This window comes from Narcine bancroftii, chromosome 3 (genome assembly GCF_036971445.1).
Source record: "Narcine bancroftii isolate sNarBan1 chromosome 3, sNarBan1.hap1, whole genome shotgun sequence".
Taxonomy (NCBI): domain Eukaryota; kingdom Metazoa; phylum Chordata; class Chondrichthyes; order Torpediniformes; family Narcinidae; genus Narcine; species Narcine bancroftii.
In genome coordinates, this window is record NC_091471.1 from 125,938,324 (window position 1) to 125,954,187 (window position 15,864).

Genomic DNA, 15,864 nt, shown 5'->3' on the forward strand with positions numbered 1-15,864 from the left:
TCTCAATCCCTAGTCAGTGTTCAAGTTGCTCCTTAGTCCTACATTGAACTGCATTTGATTCCTGTTTAGTTCTTCACCAGCACGTGGCACAGATTGTAATCCCTATATTCAACAGTGCAAGTCCCGCTTTTTAAATTACTACCTACCTTCCTGAATTCATTCCAAAGGACCACATTTATCTTCATATCTATGTCATTGGTACCAATGTGGACCTAGAAATTTGGATTCTCTCCCTCTCCTCTCAGAATACTTGTCCCCACTCAGATATCCTGGAGCTGGCATCATGGAGCCAAAACACCATACTACAGTCTTTTTCAGCCACAATAGCACCCATCTATGCCTTTGACCATGGAGTCTGCTCCCACTGCCATTCTACCAGACTTTACCTTTCCCCACTGAGACTCAAAGCCAGTCATGATGCCAATGACCAGGCTGCTGCTGCCACCTTCTAACAACTCAGTGTCCAAACTCGTATACTCGTTACTGAGGGACATGGCCATACGGGAGCTCTGTACTGTCTGCCTTCTGCCTTTTTCTCATGGTCATTCAACTGCCTGCAACCTTTACCTTAGGTGTGACCACATCACTAGGGCAAAAATCTATGACTTTCTCTGACTCTTTGATGACCATGAGTTCATCCTACTCCAGCTCCATTTCCTTAATGTGATCACTGAAGAGCTGAAGCTGGATGCACATCCTGCAGATATTGTCCCTAAGGGCATCCAAAGTCTCCCAGATATGCTACATTCTACAGGAGGAGCTAACCTCTGCCCTGACAGGCATCCCTTCTGCACTGAGCTAGGCTGCACTGTTTGAAATGCGGAACAAACTTGCCCTTTCTTCCCTCTGGTCAGCCCCCTTTGCCAAACCACTCAATCCAAAATCTCAGCTCTTATTGATTATTGAATAATCCATTTGTGTAAAACCATTCCTGTTCAAATTAAAACAAATAAGTAAATAAATAGATAAATAGATTTAGACATAGAGCACGGTAACAGGCCTTTACGACCCATGTCTTTGTCACCCAATTTATCTACACCCCTGGTATATTTTGAACAATGGGAGAAAACCTGAGCCCTTGAGAAAAACCCATGCAGACTGGGGAGAATGTACCAACTCCTGACAGACAGTGTGGAATTCGAACCCTGGTCCTGATCGTTGGTGCTGTAAAGGTGTTGCAGTAACCACTATGCCAAATGTGCTGCTCTCTCTAGCTGTATTTGATTGCGTATAAGATTCCATCCCCCCTCCCACTTTCAGCAGGAAATATGAAGAATATTTTTTAGTGTAATTACGCGTAAGCATTAATGTTATTGAAATATGTAGCTACAGTATAGCAGAAAAAAAACGGATAAACATGTAAGTCCTGTAATTTGCAAGAAGAAACAAAAGCAGCTTAGGTATAGCAGCAAACATTTTATAAAACAAACCACTGCTGTCTGTCCCTGTGTTGGTCTCACTGTCCTGCTCTCTTCTGGTGGCCTGCTGTCGGTCCCTGTGCTGGTCATATAGCTTGCTCTCTCCCAGAGGCCCACGGTCTCTGCGCTGGTCCCACTGCTCGCTTTCTTCCGGGGGGGAGCGGGGCGGTGGGACCATTGCGGGGATGGCCTCAGGCTGCCGGGAGAGTCTCCCAATAGTCCACCACCAGCCCTCTCCCCCTTCCTGACTGCCCACCATCAACAATAGGTGGCGGTGATGCTAGTGAGCCACACAGCAACGATAATCACTGACGATATTACTCACCATTTTCACCCTCATTTCAATTTTGCATAGAAGACCTGGGAATATTTTTGAGCAATTTTTTGGGAAGAAAAGTGGGTCTTGTAAATGGTTCCTGGCTTTTCAACTTGTAAGACTCTATTTACTGTATTGATGAAATCCTTTTCTCAGAATTTCGGGCAGCTGTCCTTCCCGAGCTTTTTTCTGCTTAACTCCACTCTCAAACCTCATTCATCTCATGATGCATTGTGGGTCTCTCTTCCTATGATCTATATCTAGCTCTCACCCCTTCAAGTTCAAATTGAAGTTTACGATCATCTGATTGTACATTTACAACCCAAAATACACAATACACTGTACACAAACATCATATAAACAATGAAAATAAACATATATATATATATATATATTATATATTAGGGACGATTGTCATGGTTACAGGATGCTGTTTTGGGAAGAAGTAATTACCCACCCTGGCAATCCTGATTTTGATGCTCTGGATCTCATTGATGGTTGTGGGTTGAAGATACAATACACTGGATGGAAAGAGTCTTCTATAATTCCTTGTGACCTATTTAGACAGCCCTCCCATTAAATATTGGCTTTCGAGGAAAGGGAGATTTGAGTGATCCTCTTGGTTATTTTAATGATCCTCTGTATAGTGAGATGCTTTGCAGCTACTATAACACACAATGATGCAGCCAGACAAGATGCTCAACTGTGCTCCTGTAAATGGTTGCCAAGATGAGGCCTGGTAGCCTCCATAGGAAGTTTTGGCCTCCTCCATCAAACTCACCTTGTATCAACTTCCCCTTTATCCTTGAGGCATGCTTACTTTCTGTGTTCTACCCTGTTTCCTCCTGCAATGATTTACTCTCAATTCCCCACACAGTTCTACCTACCATGGCCTATTGAAAGTCATACTCTGGTCATCCATTCCTGACTCAATTTCTTATTTCCCAGACCCTGTTTTGTACTCTACTCAACTCATGTGTTTTGCTTCATACACACCCCTCTTGCCATCCACTAATCTCAATGGCCCCACTGTTCCCTATTCATATCTCAGGGTAAAAATCATCGCTAAATATTAGAACCAAGCTTCGGACCTCAGACAATCTAAATAAATTTCTTTCTTTGGTGTAATATCTGATAGCAGATGAGAATCCATTGATAGGTTGCACATATTTTGAAGCAGAGATATTGAATCATACACCACCATTTTCTACTTATGACATACAAATACCTTCAAGTGGGATTTTAATAAATAGTAATTTTAGTCAAAGTAAATTAATTGAAGTTAATTTACGATATAACATTGTCATTTGAAAATAATAGCCTTGAATTTCTGGCTGTATTACAGATGTATAATTAGCATTCACTGTTATACCATAGGCTAGTGGAGTTTGCCCAAGTATAAATATAAAGGAGGCAATCACTGATTCCCTATGCATCCACAGTTCCTTGTTTTGGAGCTTCTTTATTATAAACCCAAAGAAATGAAGATCTGAGAACTCAAGATAGTTTAAAAAAAAAGAGCAAGAAGTATTCTTGCTCTAAAATGCCTTGAAAATGTCAAGTTGGACTATATAAAATCTGAATTGATTATTTAACATTGCTGACTGTAAACTCAGGCCCGAAAAAATAATTTTATGCCTGTGAAACATTCTTTAGAGGCAAATATTGCAAGATATAATGGAATTATTATTTTTGTTTATTTTTAAAGACATTTTATCTTGAGTCATCCACTTTAACTGTACATTCAAATGTTTGTTTTCTCCTGGTAGAATGTTAAAAATATTACTTGAAATCAAATATTTTCCTTTCTGGTGTGCCTGGTCTGAACATCTTCAATGAAGTTGACTTCATGGTCAATTTGATGACATCAGTGATGCTGGATAACAGGAATCTGCTTGGGCAGTTGCCTGACAGTAACCAACATTTTTTTTAAAAAAAGGCTAAATCTTTGCTGCAGATTTCTAGATCATTGAGGCTGATGGTGAAATGATTCATTCAGCATCAAACTTGACTGTAATTTTTACTTGAACTAGCAATATCAAAAAATGTGTAATAAAAGATCTCGGTATCTCATGTGAGAAATCATACAAAATGGTTGATAATAGATCAGATTTTCCCAATAAAATTAGAATGAAGCTCAGGATGTTTGTAATTATTTATGCATAAAGTGCTTCACTGTGTCAGGTATGGTACAATTTATGGACGTTTGTGGTTAAATACAAGTTCTCAATAGCTAGCCAGGAAAGGAGTGAGATAGAAAACAAAAAAAATAGATGACAATCTAACATCTGGCTTTGGGAAAACATTGGAATCTGTTTATAAAAATGCAATTGTAGGACAATTGAAAATTACAAGGAAATCAACAGAATCAAAATGGCTCAATGAAAGGGAAATAGTCTTTGACAAATTGACGGAAGTTCTTTGAGTATGTAACAAGCAGGGTGGATGAAGGAGAAAAGTATCAGAATCAGAATTTATTATCAAGAACAAGCGTCACAGTGCAAATATTCATATTATAACTATCTTACAACATTACTGTAAAAATATCCAATAAATGGTACACGAAAAGTAAGGAAGTGTCCTTGGGTTCATTGATAATTGAGGAATCTGATGGCAGAGGGAAAGAAGCTCATCTTGCAAAGGTTGCCTGTACTGTTTTTCTGATAATAGCAGAGTAGTGAGGGCATGGCCTGGGCACTGGGGGTCTCTGAGGATAGAGGCTGCTTTTTTAAGATACTATTTCACGCAAATGTTCTCAATAGAGTGAAGTCTGGTGCCTGTGATGTCACAGGCTGAGTTAACAACCCTCTGAAGTTTATTCTTGTCCTGAGAGATGGTGCCTCCAAACCATTCAGTGATGCAACCAACCAGAAGGCTCTCCACGGTACACCTGTAGATGTTTAAGAGAGTCTTTGGAGACATACCGAATCTTCTCAGACACCTCATAACATATAACTGCTAGCAAGCCTTCTTTCTTATTGCATAATTGCAGAGGCTTCAGGACAACTCTTCGGAGATGTTGAAACCCAGGAGTTCTTGACCCTGGGTCAAGGGTAGTGGAGAGCCCTTGATGAGGACTGGGTCGTGTTTGCCTGACTCCCTCCTGATGGCCACAATCATCTCCTTGGTTTCGCTAATGTTGAGCACAAGATTGTTGGTGTGACACCACTCAAAGAGCTGATCTATCTCCCTCCTGAACACTTCCTCATTGCCGTTTGTGATTCTGCCAACAACTGTGGGGTCATTGGCAAACTTGTAGATGGCATTGGAATTGTGCCTGGCCAGACAGTTATGGGTGTATAACGAGTAGAGCAGTGGGTTAAGCATACATCCTTGGGATAAACCTTTGTTGATAATTAGTGAGGAAGAGAGGTTGTTTCCAATTTGTACTGACTGTGGTCTTCTGTTGAGAAAGTCAAGGATCCAGTTGCAGAGGGGGTACAGAGACCTAGAGTTTGTGGCTTCTTGACAAGCACTGAGGGAATAATGATAATGAAGGCTGAGCTGTAGTTGAGGAAGAGCAGCTGTATGTATGAATTCCTGTTTTTGATGTGATCCTGTGCTGAGAGGAGAGCAGCGATATTGCATCTGCTGTGGAGCGATTGTGACGATAGGTGACCAGCCTCACAAAGCATTTCATCACAGTAGAAGTTTATGCTACTGGGTAATGGTCATTGAGGCAGTTCACACTACTCTTCTTTGGCACCAGGATGATTGATGCCCTTTTCTGACTGCAGCAATGAGAGGGTGAAAATGTCCGTGAGCACTCCAGCTAGTTGGTTGCCCAAATTTTCAGTACCCTACCAGGTATGCTATCAGGGTCTGATGCCTTGCGAAGGTTCACTCTCTTAAATGATGTTCTGATTTCACAGGGTCCTCAGACTTTTCAGGGATTCTAGTAGGCACTGTTTGGTTCTTCTTCTCAAAGTGGGCATCTATAATGTTAGCCCACACTTTGTAGGCTGTAATGGCCTGCACTACCTGCCATCTGTTTCTGTCTCTAGCTTCCTCTGGAATTGCCTCTTTGCTTCAGAGATGGCCTTCTGCATGTTGTACCCTGGATTTCTTGAAAAGATCCCAATCCCCAGCCTTAAACACCCTTGTTCTCACCCTAAGCAAGTTGTGAATTCTCTGATTCATCCAGGGCTTTTGGTTGGGGAGCACACACTCATCACACAGGTCTTGATGAAGTTAGTGACACTTGTTGCATATTCATTCAAGTCTATGATGAGTTCTTGATTATGTTCCAGTTCACTGATTCAAAGCAGTCCTGCAGACACTCCTCTGCCTCCCCATTATCACTGTCTTCACCACTGGTACTGTGGTCTTCAGTTTCCGCTTGTATGGCATGAGCAGAAGTACAGCTAAGTGATCAGACTTGCCGAAGTGTGGTTGTGGTATATGTTCTTCATAGTGGTGTAGCAGTGGTCGAATTTGTTGTTTCCCCTGGTCTTGTGTGATGTATTGGAGGTAGGTTGTCAGAGACTTCTGCAGGTTGGCCAGATTAAAGTCTCCCACAATGATCGGGATGGCATCAGGATGTGCTGTCTCATGGCTGTTTATCACAGTAATCAGTCCCTTCAGTCCCAGCCTGATGTTAGTTTGGGGTGGAATGTACACTGCGACTAGGTTGATAGCAGTGAACTCCCTCAGCAGATAGAATGGGTGACATTTGATCCCCAGATGTTCCAGGTCAGAGGAGCAAGATTGCGACATGACTGTCACGTCTGTTCACCACGATGAATTGATGATGACACCAATGCAGCCTTCTCTGGTTTTTCTAGATGCCAGTGTTCAGTCAGGGTCATGGAGGGTGTAGCCCTTAGGCTGCAGCGCCGTGTCTGGAATGTCTGCGTTTAGCCAAATTTCTGTCAAGTATGTCACGTAGCACTCCCTGATGTCTCTCTGATGTTGGAGTCTGGCTTGGAGTTCATCAGTTTTGTTCTCCAACGATTGTATATTAACCAGGAAGATGGTAGGGTGCGGAAGCCTCGTATCCCGGTTTCTCAGCTTGACCTGTAGCCCCAACCCCTTTCTCCCATTGTGGTCGGGACTTCTTTACCTGGTCCATGGGTCCACTGCTGGTAGTTGCTGCAGTGTTTAAATGATCCGTTTCCTGTTCCTTTAAATCACCCGCGAAGTTTAAATGTGTTGAGCGTCTGCTGGTTGCGACTCCTGCAAATTTTAAATGGACCAATCACTGGCTGTTTAAAACTCCCATGGTGTACTTGCCTGAGTGCCGGCTGTTTAAAGATCCCATGGCACAACAGAAACTGTGGATTCTGCCTGTTCCGAAGTCTGCCAGTGATCTTAGGATATCCATATAAATGGATTCTGGCATTATTTTTGATTTTTAAAAGTTCTGACTGGGAATAGTTAATTATTAATGTCAGAGTCACTGTTGTAAAGTGCCATCTTGTTCATCATCTCTTACCAAGGAGAGGTTCATTTAAGAGTCTGGTAATGGCAGGGAAAAAATACTGCCCTTGAATCTAGGGGTTCATGTTTTCAAGTTTATGTATCTCTACCTGACTGGAGGGGAGGGAAGGGAGTGTGACTGACATGCCCAGTTCTAAACCATTTGGATCAACAGCTCCCAATTGGGCTTCAGGCCTAAGGGAGCCCCGCACCAGGAAAATACAGGTGCATCGCCTTTTATCTGGAATCATCAGGACAGGACACCTGCTGTTGTTCAGAATCTTCCGGATTTCAGAATCATTTGATCCCTTTAAGCTCACCCACCGTGTCGTGCTGCCATCTCTCCCCCCCCCCCCTCTGCTGCCCGAGTTGCGCTGCCATCTCTTCCCCCCCCCACCTCAGCCTCTCTCTCTCTCTTTCTCCCTCTCTCTCCAACCCCACCACTGTATCAGCGCCAGGGAAACAGCCCCCTTCTCTGTTTCCCTGCGCTAGTGCTGATAGAGTGGTTTCAGCTGCATAGGAGATTATGGGTGGTGAAAATGGCTATTGACCTTGGCTGTGAACCTGGGGACCCACAAAAAATGTTTCCAATTGGCCACCGAAGCTCCTAAGGCCGGCCCTGGTGACTAAAGTGAAATGGGCCTTTAATATGTTGGGAGCTTTCCCGAGACAGCAGGTGGTATGGATAACAGAGATAACAGCTCGTGGCATTTTGAAAGTATGAGGGTTATTATTATTACATGGATAGGCAGTAAAATAATAAACAGGAAGGATTTGTGTTGGGTCTCAGTTATTTGCAATTCTTAACAATGAGTTTAATGAAGGAACCAATATATTGCAGACACAATTCTGCTGAAACAGAGATGGGTGAGTGAACAAATTGTGAGTTGGACACAAAATATCTTCAAAGGGATAGAGATGTGTTATGAGAGGGGGAAAATTGGCAGATGAAGTATATGGGGCAGTGGGGTGTTGGGAATATAAGGATATCCACTTTGGTATTGAGTAATAATAAGCAGAATATTGCTTAAATGGAGAGAGACAACAAAATGAACAGAATCCTGTGACTAGTGATGTGACTCAGGGATTGGTGTTGGGACCATTGTTGTTTGCAATCTATATCAATGGTGGGTAAATTAGATCATCAAGTTTGCATATGACACTAAGGTTGGAGGTAGGTTTTCAAAGCTTGCGGAGGGATCTGGACCAGCTAAATAATAGGATGAAATTTGGCAGATGGAATTTAAATTTCCTCTGACAAATGTGAGGCGTTGCATTTTTTGAAAGGACAAACCAAGAAAGGACATGCTTGGTAAATGCAATAGAACAGCAGTTCTGGGAATACAGATACATAATTCCCTGAAAGTGATGACACAGATTGATAGTTGTAAAGAAAGCTTTTGGCATATTTGTCTTCAGAAATCAAAGTTTTGAGTATAGGAGCTGGGATGTTATGATGAAGTTGTGAAAAGACATTGGTGAGGTCAAATTTGGAGTACTAAGTGCAGTTTTGGGCACCTAACTACAGGAAAGATATCTAATGCCTTTCTGTCTGTTCTCCATGCAAATCCGTATGGAACACTCTAGAAATGTCCAAGGAGGTTCAGTAACACTAATAAAACATTTTTGCAAGACATATACAATGGATTAATGTTCCCAGTTAAGATTTTAGCACTCAGTTAACTTCAATGCAGATTTACGATACATAAATAATTTTTTGTCCATTTCAAGGAAATGCTTTGTCTATCATATCAATATGTTACACATTTTAGTGTCTTTTTGTTACTTTTAGCTATTAGTAATACTACAGTATATTAATGTTTGAATATCGATGAGCGAAGAAAGATCACATCCTTAATATGAAAAAGAATGGACTCGTAAGAATTTATTATCTATCTCTCAAGAATATTGTAAATGCTATTCTGAGACAAAAAAGAGTAAAATTAAATCTGATATGTTACCAACCAATATATGAATGCTGATACCACTGCATCAAACTAATAGAGTTGCAACACCACTGCTAACCTGCATAATTACAAAGGAAAAATAATTTATCATCATTATTTCTTTGGGCTAATGTGAATTTCTGATAAAAAATGCTTATTGTTAAAAATCAGTAATGGATAATGTATAATATGATTTTAAATTCATTTTTCCTTATTCTCTTTGTAATAATGCAATATTCTGTAGTAAAATATATTCTGTAGTAAAAATATATTACCAATATCTAACTACGTTGGGACTGCACTTTTTCCCCCCCCCCGGATTATCTTTAGCTGGAATGAAGCTAAAAATCTGGGCTGATGTTGGTTCAGACTTATTTGAGCTACCACAAATTCAGTTATCAATGACAATTTAAAATTGGAGACAGGAATAGTATGCAAGATGAAGTTTATTAATTTCAGAAACTGTCAGTTTTGGCTTTACATGAGCTTTGGGATTAAAATCTAATCAATGTCCATGTACATTTATATTGGACGTTTATATAGTATTTGCATATATTATTGTCAAAAATAAACACTGGGAGCAAATCAAATATTAAAGGAACTCAACAATTTGCAATCATTTTTAACAAGATTACAGTCAGAATGGATAGGAAATGTAATGTGAAACAAGATGCAGGCTAAACCAAGCAAGTATTCAAAAAAATTCCAGCATAAGTTAAAATATTCAACTGATTGAAAAGATGAAGTAAATTGTATTAATGGTATATATTAATGACCAAACAATTTAAAAAAATCAGATGATATTATTGAACTAGCAACATTTTTGATGAAATATTGTGCATTTGGTTACATTTTTCATCTGATAAACAGTATTTGTACCAATTGCCCAGCTAAATATTTCTGATGCTGTATAAATATTAAATTGTCAAACTGGTTTTGTTGAAGGAAAGTTTAAAGGGTATATCCAATGTGTGTATAGTTTTATTTATCATTCTGGCTTGTGGGTGTGGGAATAATAAATTACTGTAGATGTTATTTGTGTGATATGTCGCACACAGTCAGTGCACTATATAATAACACTTTGAAAGTGGGATTAATGAAGCCAAAAGCATTCCTTCTCTTTTAGGGGCAGTGTCTAAACTGGTTCTTACCATTGTCTCTGTAGCACCAAAGTACTGCAGTTTAGGGTGTTTGTGATCCATGCTGTATGGGATTTATGGAAGTGATGGCATATTACAAATAATAGTTCAACACATTTTTGACAGTCACGTTGAAATTCAACAGGAACCCTTGCAAAAAAACTCAAAAATTACATATTTCATAAATGTAATTAAATGCAGCCATAGAACCAATGAGCCATAGAACATTACAGCAAAGAAAATAGGCCCTTCAATCCTTCTAGGCTGTGCTAAAATATTATTCTGCCTGGCCTGACTGACCTGCACCCAATCCATAGCCCTCCATACCTGTCTCATCTCTGTACCCATCCAAATTTTTTTCAATGTGAAAAATGAGCCCACATTCACCACTTCATCTGGCAGCTCATTCCCTACTTCCAGTACTCTCTATGTGAATAAGTTCCCCCTAATCATTTCCCCTTTTACCCTTAAGCTATGCCCTCTTGTTTGTATCTCTTCTAAACTCAGTGGAAAAAGCCAACTTGCATTTACTCTATCCATACCCTTCATAATTTTGTATACTTCATACAAATCTCCTCTCATTCTTCTACATTCTAGGAAATAAAGTCCTAGCCTGTTTAACCTTTCTCTGTAACTCAGTTCCTGAAGTCCTGGCAACATCCTAGTAAATTTCCTCTGCACTCCTCAATCTTATTGATATCTTTCCTGTAGTTAGGTGACCAAAACTGCAGACAATACTCCAAATTTGAAATTCACCATAATGTCCCAGCTCCTATACTTAATACTTTGATTTATAAAGGCCAATATGCCAAAGGCTCATTTTTACAACCATTAACACCATTTTCAGGGAATTATGTATCTGTATTCCCAGATTCCTCTGTTCTACTGCACCCCTCAGTGACCTGCCATTTACCATGTAAATTCCATTTGCCATTTTTCAGCCCATTTTTCCAGCTGGTCCAGATTCCTCTGCAAGCTTTGAAAGCCTTCCTTGCTGTCCACAATGCCTCCATTCTTAGTGTCATCTGCAAGCTTGTTGATCCAATTTACCACATTATTATCCAGATCATTTCTATAGCTGATAAACAAAAATGGTCCCAGCACTGATCCCTGAGGCACACCACTAGTTACAGGTCTCCAGTCTGAGAAACAATCATCCACCACTACTCTCTGGCTTCTCCTGTACAGTCAATGTCAAATCCAGTTGACTATCTCACCATGAATACCAAGCATCTGAACCTTCCTGACTAAACTCCCATATGCAACCTTGTCAAAGGCCTTACTAAAGTCTATGCAGATAACCTCTAAAGACTTTCCTTTAACATTACTGGTACCTTCTTGAAAAGAAAACTCTGTAAGATTGATTAAGATTAACTATGACCTACCACACACAAAGCTATGTCGACTATGTGTAATCAACCTCTGGCTCTCCAAATATTTGTATATCCAAACTCTTGGGACACCTTCCAATAAGTTACCTACTACTGATGTTAGGCTCACTGGCCTATAATTTTTTGAGCTACTTTTGGAGCCTTCTTCACTAATGGAACAACATGAGTTACCCTTCAATCCTCCACACCTCACCTGTGTCTAAGGACATTTGAAATATTTCTACCAGGGCCCTTGCAATTTCTACACTAGCCTCCCTCAAATTCTGAGAGAATATCTTGTCAATCCCTGTGGATTTACAAGCTCTTCCTCCTCTTTAATATGTATAGGTTCCATGACTGCACTGCCTGTCTTCTTTACTTTCCTAGATCCTATGTCAATACTGATATAAACACCCATTTAAGATCTCTCCCATCTCTTCTGGTTTCATACATAGCCAACCACTCTGATCTTCAAGAGGATCAATTTTGTCCTTTACTTTCCTTTTGCTTTTAACATACCTGTAGAATCTCTTAGGACTTACTTTCACATTGTCTGTGAAAGCATCCTCATGTCTTTTATCCCTCCCAATTTTCATCTTTTTAACCACTGAAACAGCTTATGCATTTTAATTTAACTAGCAAAATTTTAATCCTATCATTTAAAAACTTTACTTAATGGCCACCTTTCTCAAAAACTTGACCGACATCCAAAACATATTTACCTCACAAACACTGAAAGAACTTCAGTGTTGCAATGATATTTGTAGATTGGAAACACATGCATTGATGTACATTTCTCAGTACACTGCCTGATTGTGCACAGTTTATGAATCAACAGGAGCTGAAGGTTAGAAGAAGGTGAAGATTAGGGAGCATGTTATTGAGCAATACCCACTCACAGAGAGATGTACACAGACATGGCAAAGCAGAGAATAGCATTCACTGCATTTGAAATTGGGAATGTAGAATGTATGATTGGTAAGTTTGTGGATGACATGAAAGTTGGTGGTGTTGGGATAGTGAAGAAGCTTGTCTAAGACTTCACAGGATATAAATCAGAAAGTTGGGCAAAGCTTTGGCAGATGGAGTTTAATCATGACAAATGCCAAGTGCTGGGTTTTGTGAAGTCAAATCTGGCCAAACATGTGCAGTAAATAATTCCCAGTTACAGAAAACAGTTAACACAAATTAAGTATAATATGTGGCCATGAGGTTACAGTGAGAAGAGAGAATGGCCAGGCTGATGAAGATCTATTCTGATGCTTGCTGCTTTCTTAAAGCAGGGCTTTCATAGATGTCTTTGATGAACAATGATGGATTTGACAATGCCAAAGATTCCTGCAGCCTTCGGTGCTCCTGATCATTTTAGCTTACAAACTTAGCCGTAGTGTAGCCAGTTAGTGTATTTTCCACAGCGCATCTGTAGAAATTCAATAATGTATTTGATGTCATCTCTTCAAGTTGAGGCTTATTTCTTGGTTCCTTTAATATGCTGGCCCAAGGAGAGGTCCTCCAATATGTAGACACTTAGAAACTACTGATAATCTTTTCAACCACTGTCCCACCAAAGAAGATGGGTGCATGGTCCATCAGCCTCACCTTCCTAAAGTCCACAATTAACTCCTTGGCCTTGCTGACATGAGAGCAAAATTGTTGTTCTGGTAGCAAACAACCAGATCCTTAATCTTTTTTCTGTGACTCATCATTACCTATTATTCAGCCAACAGTGGTGATGGCATCAGCAAATTTATAGATTGTGTTAGCACCAAACATTGCCATGGCATCATGATTATAGAGGGAATAAAGCAGGGCGCTAAGCATGCAGCCTTGAGTTGCCCCTGTGTTGATGGGCAGCAAGGGAAAGGTCAAATTGCCACTTTGCACTGATTTGAGTTCACACAAAATGCTGGAGAAACTCAACAAGTCACGCAGTGATGAGTTAGTCAAGGATCAGTTGCAAAGTGAGGAAGTGATTCCTAGATTCCAGTACTAGTTTTACTGGTATAATTATGTTACATGCTGAGCTATCATCAATGAATAGCAGGTTGGATGGAAATGATTTTGTGGTCCAGATAGTCTAATGCAGAATGGAGGGCAAACAAATGGTATCTGCTATTGACTTGTGACATTAGGAAATTTGAAATGAGTCCAGGTCCTTCCTGAGATGGGAGTTGATTTGCTCATTACCAATCTCCCAAACTATGTCAGCACGATGCTGCTGGTTGTTAAGACAGCTCATCTTGATCATTTTGGGCAGCAGTAATGATGAATGTCTTTTTGATGCAGATAGGAATGTCAGACTGCAACAATGAGATTTTGAAAATGTCTGCAAAAACTCCAACCAGTTTATCTTTGCAGGGTTTAAGACTAGTTAGATCAGACGCTTTCACCCTCTTGAAAGTTCTTTTTTTGTCAACCTCAGTGACAGAGTCCACAGGTTAACTGAAAGCATTAGGACTCCCGAGGGCGGCGCACCATTGTTTTCTGTTCTGATTTTCATTTCCATTTGTGTCATGTAGGCAATGGCAATAATGTTGATGGCTTATAAGGTGGATGTAGAAAAGGTGGGCTGAATGGTCTGTTTCTATGCTTGTACAACTCGAGAGTTTTAAATATATATTGTGCATATACGTTCCAGTCTGTTATGACTATTTTGTGGTGAGGAGGGCATTTATTTCTGCCAATTTTGCATTTGCTTTTGTACCACTTGTACAAAGTATGATATTTTTATGCGATTGTAGAAATGGTACAGCATCTTCGAATATTTTCATCTAATGTACAGATGATAACTCTCTGCTGAAAGGTTTGTGATATCTAATCTAGGCCTCTGCTTGCATATGTTCCCTTGTTATGCTATCTTATCTTAAATTTTTTTTTAGGCATACAGCATGGTAACAGGCTCTTTTGGCCCAAAATCCCAGCCGCCCAATTACACCCAATTGACCTAAAACCCCCTGATATGCTTTGAAGAGTGGGAGGAAATCAGATCATCCAGATGAAACACACTTAGACACAGGGAGAACATGCAAGCTCCTTACAGACATTGTGGGATTTGAACTCCAGTCCTCGTTGCTAGCAATGTAACAGCATTGCGCTAACCACATGCAAACTGTGCTGTGTTGCATTGAAATCTTGGATTTTCTGGTGGTGGGGGGATTAGCTGACCATATTCATCTCTGATTTTGGTTAAAAATGTGACTGATGTACAGCGACTCTGCTAGGAGGATTCTCTGTGGTCATGTTCTGAATGCTGTAAGAGCCTCGTGATATGAATGAGGTGCCTGTCAGGCTCACTGAAACTTGACCTGTTGACAAAATAAGGAAATGGCAATGTCACACTCCCATATTTAGCTGGAACTTAAACACACATTATAGGAACATGTTTTACAAATCCTTCTGTAATCTTCAGACTCATAAGCAAAAAGCCTCAACCTCAGCCACCACCAAAAATCTTTAAAACATTTTTTTCATGCTTTTAATCACATTTAAAATCTTCAAAATAATAAAGCATTAGAAATTTAAAAAAATTCTTAGCAAAATATTTCAGCTGGTAGGGCATCATCTATGGAGGCAAAGGTATTTGACTTTTCAGGATGCCCTTGCAGTGAAGAAGGCAGACGGTGGACCAGTTCGTGTAACATAAGTCAACCTGCGGCCTTCCACATCCAATAAACTCTCAAAGAGTACAAATTGACATTTGTATGCTGTACTCTCTGATCTTAAAAAGGTATTTGAATTGGAATGTTTAGTTTGTGGTGACCTTTATGGTTGAAAGATTTATGGCCTTGAGGGTATGATGGTCAGTAGGACAGGCAAGGTAAGATGCAGAATTGTTTGTGAAGGTTGAAGTAAAATTGTAGAATTGTCACCGTTCTTGAATGAGGTCTTAATGTCGAACCATGGAAAAGATCTATCTGATTGCCTCCTCCTTGACTTTTTTCTTCCATTCTCATTCCTTGCTTGCTGACCGCTTAGCCCATGGCAAAGTTTGTTATCTCACAGTATTGAAGTTGGGCACAATACTGCAGGCTGCCATGAACCTTGAAAACTGCCATACTGTTATGCAGGTCTTCTCTAAAGCAGGTACAGGCAGCAAAGCATCTTTTCACTATACATTTACCATCAGATTTACCATTTGCAATCATGGTGTGTAGTGGTTGTGTACTGGTGTCATCAGCCATGTTGTCAGTTGGCAACCATTACTGCTCAGTATCCAGACTTTGTGGTGGGTCAAATGAGATCTTTGATATTTGAGAT

General features: G+C 40.2%; 1 protein-coding gene across 11 annotated transcripts in view; it reads left to right on the forward strand.

Moving 5' to 3' along the window:
* Positions 1–5,408: 5,408 nt before the first annotated feature.
* The window catches only part of ppargc1a (peroxisome proliferator-activated receptor gamma, coactivator 1 alpha), a 446,776-nt gene continuing 436,320 nt past the window's right edge, over positions 5,409–15,864 (forward strand). For all 11 annotated transcript variants that reach the window (XR_011353662.1, XR_011353661.1, XM_069925053.1 and 8 more), the window contains exon 1: positions 5,409–5,541. The gene's annotated coding sequence lies outside the window, so the exon portion shown is untranslated. The remainder of the gene's footprint in view (positions 5,542–15,864) is intronic.